We start from the raw sequence: 12494 nt of genomic DNA, 5'->3' as shown, positions 1-12494 counted from the left end.
CAACTACAATACCTGGCATAAAAAGAGCATCTGATAGCTGATACTGTTCCATGACTCTTCTTCAATTAGCACCATTCTTCATTCTATTACCATTATCACCATCATCACAGGATATGTTGACTCAGGTTCTACCCAAGAGTAAATTCAGAATAAGTAGCTCTGATCCTTACTCTTTAGCTATATATCACGTGTCTGCATATGAGTGTATGCGTGCATTTGTCCAAATGTCAGAATTTCAATTTATCTTATAAAATTATATCTGTTAGATTCAGGATATTATTTTTTTCCCTAGCTCTATGGAGGTATAATTAACAAACAAAATTGCAATGTATTTAAAGTGTACAATGTGATGATATGATATGTGTATACATTCCCACCAGCGAGTCAACACATCTATCACCTCACATAATTTTTGTGCTTGTGAGAAAACTTAAGTTCTATTTTCTTAGAAAATTTCAATCACACAATACAATATTATTAACTATAATCACTGTCTTTACATCAGATCCTCAGAACTTATTTATATCTGAAAGTTTGTACCCTTTTACCAACCCCTTCCCATTTCTCTACCTGGTTGCTCCTGACAACCATAGCACTCTACTCTGTTTCCATGAGCTTGACTTTTTTTTTTTTTTCCAAATTGGACTATAAGTGATAGAATGCAATATTTGTCTTTCTCTGCCTGGCTTATTTCATTCAGCAGACCATTGTTTAATGTGAACAAATTTTTAAAAACAAGCCCAAGCTGTAGAGGATAGCTTTATCTAAATAACTAGTAAAAATGTTTTCATGGTTATAATAAAGAAGCAAGCCTGGCTGCCACTAGAAAACCCCTTTGGGTTGATTCTAATCTATTATTAACCAGTACCTTTTGAGCAAGTCAGTCCAACCTATAAATAATCCACTTAATTTCATTTTCTTTTGTGAATAATTTTCCCTATTAAGCAAAAGAATACATGAAATTTTGTCAAATGATTTGGACAAATCCAGAAACACCAGGGCTCCTGTGTTTTCTTTCTTTACCAACCCAGACAACTATCACAGTAGGCAATGTGTTATCTGGAAACTCCTTTAGGCTCCTAATGATCATGGCTATTTCACTTCTGTGTTTATGACTTACCTTAATGATTTATTTGAGAATTTCACTGAGGAATAGGATATTTTTTTCTAGGGTAGCCTGGGTGGCTCAGCGGTTTAGTGCCACCTTTGGCCCAGGGCGTGATCCTGGAGACCCGGGATCGAGTTCAGCGTCTGCCTTTGGCTCGGAGTGTGGTCCCAGAGTCCCAGGATTGAGTCCCATGTCGGGCTCCCTGCATGGAGCCTGCTTCTCCCTCTGTCTGTGTCTCTGCCTCTCTCTCTCTCTCTCTCTGTGTGTGTGTGTGTCTCTCATGAATAAATAAATAAAATCTTTTAAAAAATCCTTTTAAAAAACAGAATATTTTTTTCTAAAAGAATCATAATTAATTAAGGTAATGCTAGTAATTGAAACAGATAAATCCCCACATCTCCAGTATCCAGTAGCACTTTATTTCTCATTCATATGAAGTCCGTGAGGGGCATCTCTGGTCAGTGAGTGATTCTATCTCCAGGCAGTAATGCAAGGCTCTTGGCTTCTTCCATCTTGTGGTTCTGTGATCCTCCTGATGCATATACCTAGCACAAAGGATAATGCAGGATTAAATGACAATGATTGTAATAGAGATAATGAAGAGAATTTCAGACTTACAGGGGAAGAAAAGAAAAACAACAGCAAGAATCAAAGAAGTGTAGAGTATGTGTCACACTCAAACTCAGTTGAGGAATGCAGCCACCTTACATCAAGGCACAATGTCTCCTGAGCTCACTGTCCTCCTCCAGGGCTTCACATTTTCAAAACTGAACCATTGGTCAAAAGGCAAGGGAATTCAATGATGTTGTCCATACAGGTTGACCTTTGGGACACAACAGGGGGAAAAGAGTAGAATGTACCTTCAGAGGCAAACAAAAGATGGCACAGGGATCATGTTTCGGAGGTGAGAGTAGCACAATCAGACTTGTGTTTTACAAAGATTAATTTGGTGGCAGTGGAAACAGAGGCTGAAGAGGGGAGATACTGGAGGCAGGAAGACCTTTAGGGAGGCAAAGGGCCAGGCAGGTCAGGGCAACGGTAGGACGAAAGGCAAGGGCTAAACACTGGAACCCATGAATTCCCAGATGCGAGAGGCAAAAAAAGAACTAAAGGAGACCATAAAACCATGGTTTTAAAAGGAAGATGATGAGTTCATCTGAGGACAAATTACCTTGGGACATCCATATAGAGATGTCCTGAGTCAGCCTAGCCCCAGGGGAACTGATTTTGTCATCTGGTTCTATTGCTTTCTGGAAAGTCCTCAGAAATGCACAGAAAATCAAGCCTGGACCAAAGCAAAATCATAGCTGGCTATCTAAATCATGTCTCTCTTAACAAAAAATATATGGGGAGCAAAAGATATTTTATATGCAATCTAATCTTCAGGAATTATTTATTTCATGCTATATTGATTGCATTGGTTTCTAGAAGATGCATGCTAGAGATGAGTACAAGGCAACATGGGCTACCTATAATTTAAATTGAACTTAAAAGTACATGTTGGATTATCTCCCAGAAGGATGAAACTGAATCAGAGTTTGCAAATGTTAGCATTAGTCTCAAATGCATGTTTTAAAACACAGATCGACTCTGGATTCATTGCTTAAAAACATAAAAATCAACATAACAGCTCACCAGGCTCAGACACTTGCTTGCCAGATACTCGTTCAAAATTAAGGTCACTTTGATATCATAATGAATTCACTATTTAGACTAATTCTTGACTAAATATTAGAAATAGTTTTTGAGAAATACAAAATTAATTCTAAATTAAACCTAATTAAACAAATCTGGTATTTAACATAGGTGGCATTATTAATCTATGTGTAGTGCCAAAATTCCATTCATCTTTTTAATATCTGTACCCTCAACTATTTATAGTAATTATCTTTCTACAGGGATTTGATTAATTTTAGGTTGAGCTATTTTAAGTAAATACACTTAATATTTATATTTTTATATTTATAGGTTAAAGTGCAAGTAGCTACTCTTACATTAAGGCAGCTACAGCATCGATTACAAAAGATCAGAAAAACACTCTGAAAATAAAATGACTTAAAATTGCACATAAGATTCAGGATAAAGTAGGCATGTGATGTTTAATCATGTGTATGATATATCTCACAAGACTAGCTGGTGTCATAAACATTGACAACATTTGTAGTAAGTGAGTCACATTTCAAGAATTGTTGACTTTTCAGGGCCCTTAGTAAATTGGACAATGTCCATTTCTTCTGTTTCCCTGCAAACAGAATATTTCCCCGAAATATTTTTGGATCTTAGTTACTGCTCCCCAAATGATCAGTTATTCTAAACAACATAGGCTGGGCTATGCCCTGGAAGCAAACAACCTTAAATTCTTAGTGGCTTAAAGCAAGGTTCACTTCTCACTCAGAATTATGTCCATTGCCTTTCAGTGGGGCCACTGTTCCACATGTGTATTCAGGTAACAGGTCTGGTTCCACTAACTGGAACACTGTTGAAGACAGAGAGATGGGGGATAATCACTGGTAAACCCTTAAAGACTCTCACCTGGAAGACATACACATCCCTTCCATTTCCATGTTACTGGTCAAAGTACACCACATGGCTAAGTCTAACGTTAGGTAGGTAGGGCAGGGTAATCTTAATCCTGCCCAGCAGAGAAGAATTGGCAATGTTAGTGAAAAGTTCCAGTGTCTACCACACCCACCTTTCTTTGAATTTTGTTTTTAGTTTCAGAAGTGAGTTGCCAGATCAAGTGAAGTCAGAGAAGAGTTGAACTCCTGGATTTTGAGGACAAGAAACAGTACTGGAATCAACATGAACTGGGTCAGCTGGACATAGATGGCTTGTCCTGAAATTGGCCTGACAAGGACATTTGCAGAGCCGGTAGGAACATAAACCCTGGTGAGCTAAGGGTGCATGGCCATGGATAACTCAGAATAAAGGAACATTCCTTTTTGGAAGAGTGATCTCCCTTCTGATCTCTCTGCCCCAAAAGCTGCTCATTCTTTAATAGCGCTAGCATTTTTAGTTTAGGAACGCCTCATCTTTTGTTGCTTAGGGAAATACTTCCTGCCAAATGGTTTTAATTTTCTTTTTAGCTCCTTTTTTCTTGGTATCATCTGTATTTAGTTGAGAAGAATACTTGGGGAAGACATTAATCTGAACCATTCTAGTTGCTTATTTTCCAATTCATTACTTTTTATTTTGGATCAACGGACTTTTACCCCTCTGTTTTCGCATTTTTTTTCTCCCTTAAGTGGCTCACAATGTTGATTCTTTGGATTTTTGAAGAATATAATAATTTGGCAATAACCATCTTGTCCTAAATTAGACCCAAGCATACACTGGTTTTCCTACCCACTCTAATTTTTGGTTTAAATCTTTTCTGAAACCAGGTGGTGTGCAATTAAAGTTGTTTCCTTTTATTTAAAAGAAGCAATCTCCATTATGGAATAGCTTCTCCCAATTTTTGAACAATCAAGAAATTCCTTTAAATCGTTCTCTAATCAGGATGCATCAGAGCTTGGAATGACTTTAAGCCCAAGTTCGCTTTGAGGATAGACAAGATGAAAGCTCATGTTGGCAAAGAGAAAGAGCTTTAGTATGGAGTATAAGCCAAGTCGTCATGGAGAGTTCCATCAACCAGTGGGCCATGGAATTGCTGTGATTGATTACTGGCTCTCAGAGGTTTCTGGAGGAGAGAAGAGGGAAAAGAAGGAGTTAGCTGAGTCTTCTTTTCATAGAGCTCCTCATTCCTTGTTCCAAAGGACAAATTATTTAACAATTTAGCATTCTTTTTGTATAGTCGGTGTATAAATGAAGGCCCATAACCACCCATAGATCTCAATCTAGTTTCATGAAACAAATTAAAATTTCATTGCTTTAAAAAATCAATACACTTTATTTTTAAGAGCTGTTTTAGATCCACAGCAAAACTGAGCAGAAGATAGATTTTCCACGTACTGCCATGCCCACATGTGCCCAACCTCCCCAACTGTCCATTTCCTACACCAGAGCAGTACATTAGCTGATTTCTACTTCAATGCCCTTTTTTTCTTTATGTAGATCTGAGTTTCTGACCTTTATCAGTTTCCTTTCTCAGCAGAACTTCTCTTAACATTTTACGAGCCAACTTTATTGGCAAAAAATTTCCTCAATTTTTATTTGTGTGGGAGTTTTTATTTCTCCTTAATTTTGAAAGATGATTTTGTCAGGTGAATTCTAGGTTAGCATTTTTGTTTGTTTTACTTCCTCAAAACACTTAAATATTTCATTCTGCTTTCTTGTATTCATGGATTCTAATAAGCCAGATGTAATTCTTATTTTTTGTTCTTCTGTAGGTAAGGTGGTGTTCTTTCCCTCTGGCTTCTTTCAAGATTTTTCTTTATCTTTGATTTTCTGATATTTGAATATGATATGCCTAAGCCTAGGGCAGTTTTTGTCTTTGTTTTTTCCATTTATCTTGAGTGGTGGTTTCTGAGGTACCTGGGTCTGTGGTTTGGTGTCTAATATTAATTTGGAGATAATTTCTCAATCATTATTGCTTCAAATATTTTTCCTCTTTTTTTTTTTCTTCTTTCTTCTTCTTGTGGTATTCCTGTTAGGCCTCTGTCACAGCTTTTCTAGTTGTCCCACAGTCCTGGGATATTCAGTTCTGGGTTTTCTTCCCTCCTCCCTTCCCTTCCCTTTTTCTCTTCTTTTGCTTCCTTCCTTCCTTCCTTCCTTCCTTCCTTCCTTCCTTCCTTCCTTCCTTCCTTCTTTCCTTCCTCAGCCTTTTTTCTCTTTGCTTTTCACTTTTGGAAGTTTTTATTGTCCTATCTTTAAACTTAGAGCTTCTTTCCTCAGCAAACTCCAGGCTACTGACAAGTTCCTCAAAGGTATGCTTCATCTCTGTTTCAGTGTTTGTGATCTTTAGCATTTTTTTTTCTTAGACTCTCCATACCTCTTTTTACATCATCCTTCTGTTCTTACATGTTGTCTAAGTGATCCATTAAAGCCATTAACCTCTTAATCATCATTTAGAAAAATTCCTGGTATGAATAATTCCAACATCCTTACTGTATCTGACCCTGGTTCTACTGTTTGTTTAGTCTTTTCAAACTGTTTTCTGCCTTTTAGTATGTCTTGTAATTTTTTTTTGGCAGATGAACATGATGTACTGGCTAAAAGGAACTGTGGTAAGCGAGTCTTTCATCATGTAGCAGTAAGGTGTCGGGTGGGGGGGGGAACCCCTTCTGTGGTCTTATGACTCTGTCTCAGTCTTTTGGGAGCCTACACCCCAGACTGTGAACTTCATCGGTGCTGTTATGGTTTTTACCCCTGTTTAGGTAGGGCAGGGTGGCTAGAGTGGGCTGGAGTTGGGTATTTTCCTTCTTGCAGGTAGGTTAGTCTCTATAAGACCCTGGCAGGTTAGGCTCTGGTTAAATAGTTTCTCATGGGGCATGTCTTGTTAGAACAGAATGCTCTGGCGTATTTCAAAACAGTGCTTCTTCCCTGACTCCTGTGGGAAGCATGAGGAGATTTCCCCCCACATCACTGTGAGAACCTTATAGAACTCCTAGAGGCAAAACTCACAGAAGTGTGGGGAACCCCACAGTAGCTGGATCCCCCTGGAGTGTTTAGCTCTCAGACTTATCCCCTGCTAGCTTCCAGCCATCATCATCACTTGACAGCCCAGGTTTTCCTCCCACAGAGGTATCTGCTCATGGGCTTCTGTAGCATGAGTTGTCATTTTCTGAAACTTCCTCTCTTTGATTTGGGGAGCAGTGGTTTGCTCTGTGACCTCACTTTTTCAACAGATCGTAGAAGAGTTGTTGATTTTTCAGTATGTTTAACTTTTTACTTGCTGTTAGGATGGAACAAAAACTTCTAAGCTTTGTACATGACAGACCAGAACCAGAAGTCTCTCTCACTTGCTTTTAGACTTTAAAAGTATTGAATAGATATCCATATTATAAAATGAGTCAAAATTCAACTATAGTATTGTTAAAAGACACACACACACACACACACTCACACTCACACACACTTTATTTCTAAATCAAGTTTCCCCCAGGCTGGTGTAGGTGATTTTCCTCATCCTCTTCATGCTGTCTCTGTTATGGGTCATTGCATGGGAAAGGCAAGAATTTGAGTACTGGGATGGATATAATACTTGGTGAGGACTTCCTTGCCCTCAAACTTCCCACTTTCCAGATTCTGGGGTCACTCAACTGGGACTAGGTTTTGGCCTCTTCTTTAGGAGCTCTTGACCAGGCTATGAAAGCAGCGGCTGTTGTGTGGACCCCACACTCAGGACAGGAAGAGGTCTCCATTCCAGCTGTTGTCTGGTCTACTAGGACTCCCTTGAGAAACAGGTAAGGAGAACAGTATGTGGAATGTAGAGTGAGGCATGGAAGACGAGCATGGTGACGGAGCACGGCTTGAGCCATATGAGGCCCAGACCCTAGTTCCCGTTCTGTCATGAACTCACTCTCAAACACCATGCCGCTCAGATCCATACGCCTCATTTGGGTTCAGATTTGATGCTCCCTACTGCTCCTCTCAGCTCTATCTATGGATATGATCCTTGCAAGCAGGAAAGAAACCCCTAAGGGTTCTGTGAAAGCAACATCTCTCAACAGTGAGGCTAGAGAGGCCTAGATAAAGTTCCCAAAGCATATAGTTCCCAGTGCTCACAGGGTGTGTTGCCCATCTGGGGTCTCTGGGAGATGCTCCTCACAAAGCCCAAAGCACATTCTAGGGCCCTTCACATGGCTCTCTCTAGAAGTCAACCTGGGGCAAAGATACCGGCTCTGCAGGGCAGGAGGGTGACCCCTAGCAGGCCAACAGCTGGCATAGTGCTCAGAGCATGAGCTCAGAAAGTGGGCAGGGTGTGTGCTTGCACTGGGTGGAAAGTCTGAGGCTGGGTGGTTGTGCTGGGAGCCAGAGCACTTTAGGAAAAGCTGCCAGAATCATTCAGACAAGCACTTGGGGGAATTTCAGTTGTCCCCAAAGTACCTTTTAATTTGAAAACAATCAGGAGGCAGGTCAGAGGGTTTTTCATCCTTTGGCATGAGTGGCAATGACTGGTCTTGTGTTGTTACAGGCTCCAATTAGGTGTGAGAAGTGGCTGTGGGGCCTGCCAGCTGGAGAGGAGCCAGGCAGCTCATCATCCCCTGTCTCATAAACACAGGGAACTCTAGCACCAAGCCCAGAAACACCAATGATACCATCCATCACGCAAAACTTTCCAAACACTGGAGGAAGCTCCCAGGTTCTACAGGAAATGTATTCACCCAAGAGCCTGACATGACAGTACTCAGAGATTTCTGAAACTAGAGATGTCGGTGACAGAGCAAATATAAATGAGGGGATGGCACCGGACAACTCCCACCAGTCTTTCCAAGCCGGAGGGCACCAGGTCTCTGCCAGGAGGAGGCAGCGGGGAGAGATTCAGCGGGAGACCCCAGGAGGCTTCAAGGTATGGGCTCTGGTCAGTCTGTGCGGGCTCATAGCCAGGAATCTTCACTTCAAGCCTCACTGTTCCCTGTTGTAAAACGGGGTGACGATACTGCCAAATTCATGGGGCGGTGGTGAGAATAAGTGAGACAACAGATCTGAGCGTTGAATGCGGTGCACTGCATAGAGAAAAGGTTTGAAAACTTAGAATTATTGTAAGTGTAAGCAATAAGAGAAGCATTATAAGTAAGAAGCTACAAACTTCTCTCCCAAGTTTCTGAGAGGCTTGATTGGAAGACCGTCAATTGCACAGCACTTTGGATTGAGCCTGAGGAAGACGTTTTAAAATGTTAGATGTTATCAGCAGCTCATATCAGAGATGAAGAAGTTGACATTCACGAGTGGTGGTTTGCTTGAGTTTGTACAACCAGTTGGTAAAAAAGTTAAGATTCGCATCCAGGACTTTTGACACTAACTCCTGTCTTATCATTATAGCACACAATAAGCCATCACAAAAATTATGTCAAACATCTTCTAAAGCAAAAGTATGCGTGGCATAGATATTAGAAGAAGAGAAAGAAAAAAAATCTATAAATGCCCGAGTTTTCCTAACTCAGAATTTCCCTGAGTGGTGAGATGCTCCGGGTCACATGGCCTGACCAGCCCCATGAACCCACCTGACCAGGAAGAGATCCTCTTCGGATTCTTCTAAAAGTTCCACACTTGTGGCCAAGGGGCCATTTGCAATCCCTTTCTATGCAATCTTTTCTTTGTGTTCCCCTTCACGTGGTAACCAGAGAGTCACACAACATCTTTATTATTATTATTTTTTTCATTAGAAATCACTTCCACAGAAATAAAAGAACATTCTTCATGGGGCATAAAGTCTCTGAAGGAAACACAGAAAGCAGCAGTACCCTAGAAAGGAGGCTTCTCAACACGAGGTCTTGGCAGACTCTATTCTAAGGAGGCTTAACCCCTCAAGGAGGAAGTCTCTTGGCAGATGACACCGCAGTGATTTCTTTACGGCTGATAGAGGCCTGGCCTGCACTCCTCAGAGTTCCTCCTCCCCATCACACTCACACTGAGGCTCACACTGCCTCAGCGCAGGGAGAGGGATTATCTTCCTGCGTGGTATCCGTTTACTTACTGCCTTACTCGAGAGGAGGTCAGTATCCTTCTACGGTTGTACCATGCGAGGCCCAGCACTGAGGGTGCAGCACAACAAAATATATTCAAACACGAAGAGAGTGTTCTTCTGTATTCTGGATCCTACTGTTGGTTTTACCAAATAGTATTTTATTTTGTGTTACTATATGACCCAGGGGTTGTCTACTGGGCCCTGCCTCCTGCAGATAAGCTCAGTTGAGCTCAACCCTACTCTCCCAAATCCATAGCTGGCAGAACCCCAGAGTCCCCCTAAGAATCCTGTGAAATCCTGTGAGCCCAGTTCTTCCTCTGCCTGTGGGTTCAGGGTTGTACCTTGCCACGAAGCAACTGCCCCTTTTTTGAGTTCCACTGAAAAGGAAATGTGAACTGAAAAGTCTCTTATTAGTGACTCTAGTGCAGAAATGGAGTCATGAGGCAGCACGACAAGGAACTTCTAGCAGAGAGCAGTCCCCCACCCCTGTCAGGGCCCCGCATGGCCCATGACCTGGCCCTTTCACCTTGTTGTCCTCTTTCTCTGTTTTGTTCTGCGTTCCTACTCCCTTTCCTTCCCTTTCTTCCCTTGTCTTCTTAGCTTTCCCCCTTCAAAGCAAAAAGGGACTGTCAAGGCAGGCCAGTTTTACTCTCTTCTTTGAAGCTTTATGGCCACCAAGCACCCAAGCCCCTGGGATCCTAAGAACTTTTCCAAACAATAGCTAGCCAGATAATGAAGATTTCTTTCATCTCCGAATCCAAGGAAATTAAGCAGGTTATAAATATTACCTGATGGAACTTCTTCTCAGCCCTGTGTACATCAAGAGAAAGCGAATGTTTCGATATTCTGAAGGCAAAGTAAAAATAAAAACTGATTTTCGGCTCATCAGCCTGGTTCTCTTCCGTGTAGAGTATGGGCCAAAGCCCTGCTTGGGGTTATGGATATCCAGGTCAGAATGTCCCTTTGGACACGTGTTCCCATGGTCAGAGAAGTTCCTTTGCACCTCTGCTGGCCCCTTCTCTTGTTTTCCTCGCCCTCTCATGAAAGAGAAACCCAGTAGTGAAAGGCTAAGTGGCACATGTCTCAGGCTCTGCAGCTCCCTCCGCTACAGCTCTGGAGTGGCAGTCAGGACTCAGCCCATCTGGGGGTGCTGCGTGGGCAGAGGACTGGGTCATCTGTGATGCAGGACCCACTGACAATTGCTCTGCAAATGGCCCCTGTTCCTGAGTTTGAGGAAATAGCGTCACTTTTTTTGTGTCTGTCAAGAGAATGCATTAAGCACGTTGATCCTTTTAAACCCTAGTTGACTTTCATCCTTCACACCCATGGCAGAAAAGTGCTAAGCTTTCCTGGGGGTTTCTTCTTCCTTTAATTGGAAGCCTGGGGCAAGTCTCTTTTCCCAGGACTCTGGGTTCCCAGTAACCCATTTGCAGGGGTTCAGAATCCTATTCAGTTTTAAAGCAGAGAGAACTGCTTTTCTTTGTTGGTTGTCTTCACCCAAAGCCTTAATCTCCTCCTTCCTGGTTCTCCTTTAACCTCATCCTCCCCAGACACTTTCAAGCTTTTGAAGGGAAAGAAATCCATCAAAGGAGCTTTTCACCCTAAACACCTTCATTTCCCTGAAACCAGCAGAATAGGCCGGAGTCAGTTAAACTTTCCCAGTGCTGGACAGCCCAGGTGGGTGGCTCAGTGGTTTAGCTACGCCTTCAGCCGAGGGCCTGATCCTGGAGACCTGGGATAGAGTCCCACGTCAGCTCCCCACGTGGAGTCTGCCTGTGTCTCTGTCCCCTTCTCTCTGTATCTCTCATGAATAGATAAATAGAATCCTAAAAACAAAACAAAACAAAACAAAAAAAAACCTTTCCCAGTGCTTTTCTCTCTCTACACCCAAACCCCAAAAGTATCCAAGCTTTGTTTGTTTCTAATGTGTCTATTTTTCTTGTTACAAATAGATGTTTCTGGATCTCATATGGATCACAAAAATAAAACTCATTTGCAAAACTGAAAAAGAACCTAATGCCAAAAAATTGTATTTAGATCGATCTGGAGGGGCAAGTGCAAATGGATTAAGTCTTGAAAATGATGGCCACTGATGAGGTATCTACTTGATGACACTGAGACAGGAAGTGAAAGGGAGCCCACTCCCTTTTTACTCCTTTTCCTGCTTCTATTTTTGCTAGGACTTACACACTTGCCTTACATATGCCTCGTGAAGGTCAAGGATTTGATGATTTCTTTAGAGTCTTTCAGCACAGTAAAGACCATCTAAGGAGTGACCGGGCAGGGTCATCAGGAACGTTTTCCAAGACTCCTGACTCAACAAGAACCCTAGCTCCAGGGCATAAATGACTTATGGAGGACACCTACACACTCATCTATGTTCCTGGATTACTGAGAAGACTTGTGCACCACACCACCATCCTCAATAAAAACTCCAGGCTCCAAGCATTCTTCTCCAAAGAAGAGATGAGACTCACTCTTCTTTCCTTTCTGAGTCTCCCTGACCCTCTGTCTATATCTACACTTACTCTGTCTTCAATAAACTGTTCTTACTTCCTCTTAGCTTGAGCTTGATGTCTATCCTCAAAGCCAAGGACTCTCTTGGCTGGTCCCTTGGAAGCCCCACTCTGGGTTCTCCAACCCAGTCAGGCTGCATCAATATTAACCTCAAAGTGCAACCATCCTGACGAAAGGAAAAGGACTTCAGTCATAAGATGAACACAGTCTGAGAAGCTAATGTATAACATGGTGACTAGAGTTGATAAAACTTTATTGGATAATTGAAATTTGCTGAGAGAATAGAATGCAAATATTCTC

The 12494-nt window shown here is 41.8% G+C and overlaps 1 protein-coding gene across 2 annotated transcripts in view; it reads left to right on the top strand.

Annotated features, from left to right (window-relative positions):
- SNX18 (sorting nexin 18) overlaps positions 1-10562 on the top strand; it is a 141132-nt gene extending 130570 nt beyond the window's left edge. The window contains exons 3-5 of one of the 2 annotated variants that reach the window (XR_013378491.1): positions 3824-3979; positions 7338-7452; positions 8184-10562. The gene's annotated coding sequence lies outside the window, so the exon portion shown is untranslated. Of the gene's footprint in view, positions 1-3823; positions 4057-7337; positions 7453-8183 lie in introns of those variants that run through there. The other variant, XM_077895993.1, reaches the window with a different exon arrangement.
- Positions 10563-12494: the final 1932 nt, after the last annotated feature.

The sequence above is a fragment of the Canis aureus genome, chromosome 4, assembly GCF_053574225.1.
Source record: "Canis aureus isolate CA01 chromosome 4, VMU_Caureus_v.1.0, whole genome shotgun sequence".
NCBI classification, from domain to species: Eukaryota; Metazoa; Chordata; class Mammalia; order Carnivora; family Canidae; genus Canis; species Canis aureus.
This window is presented reverse-complemented; position numbering and strand designations above follow the sequence as displayed.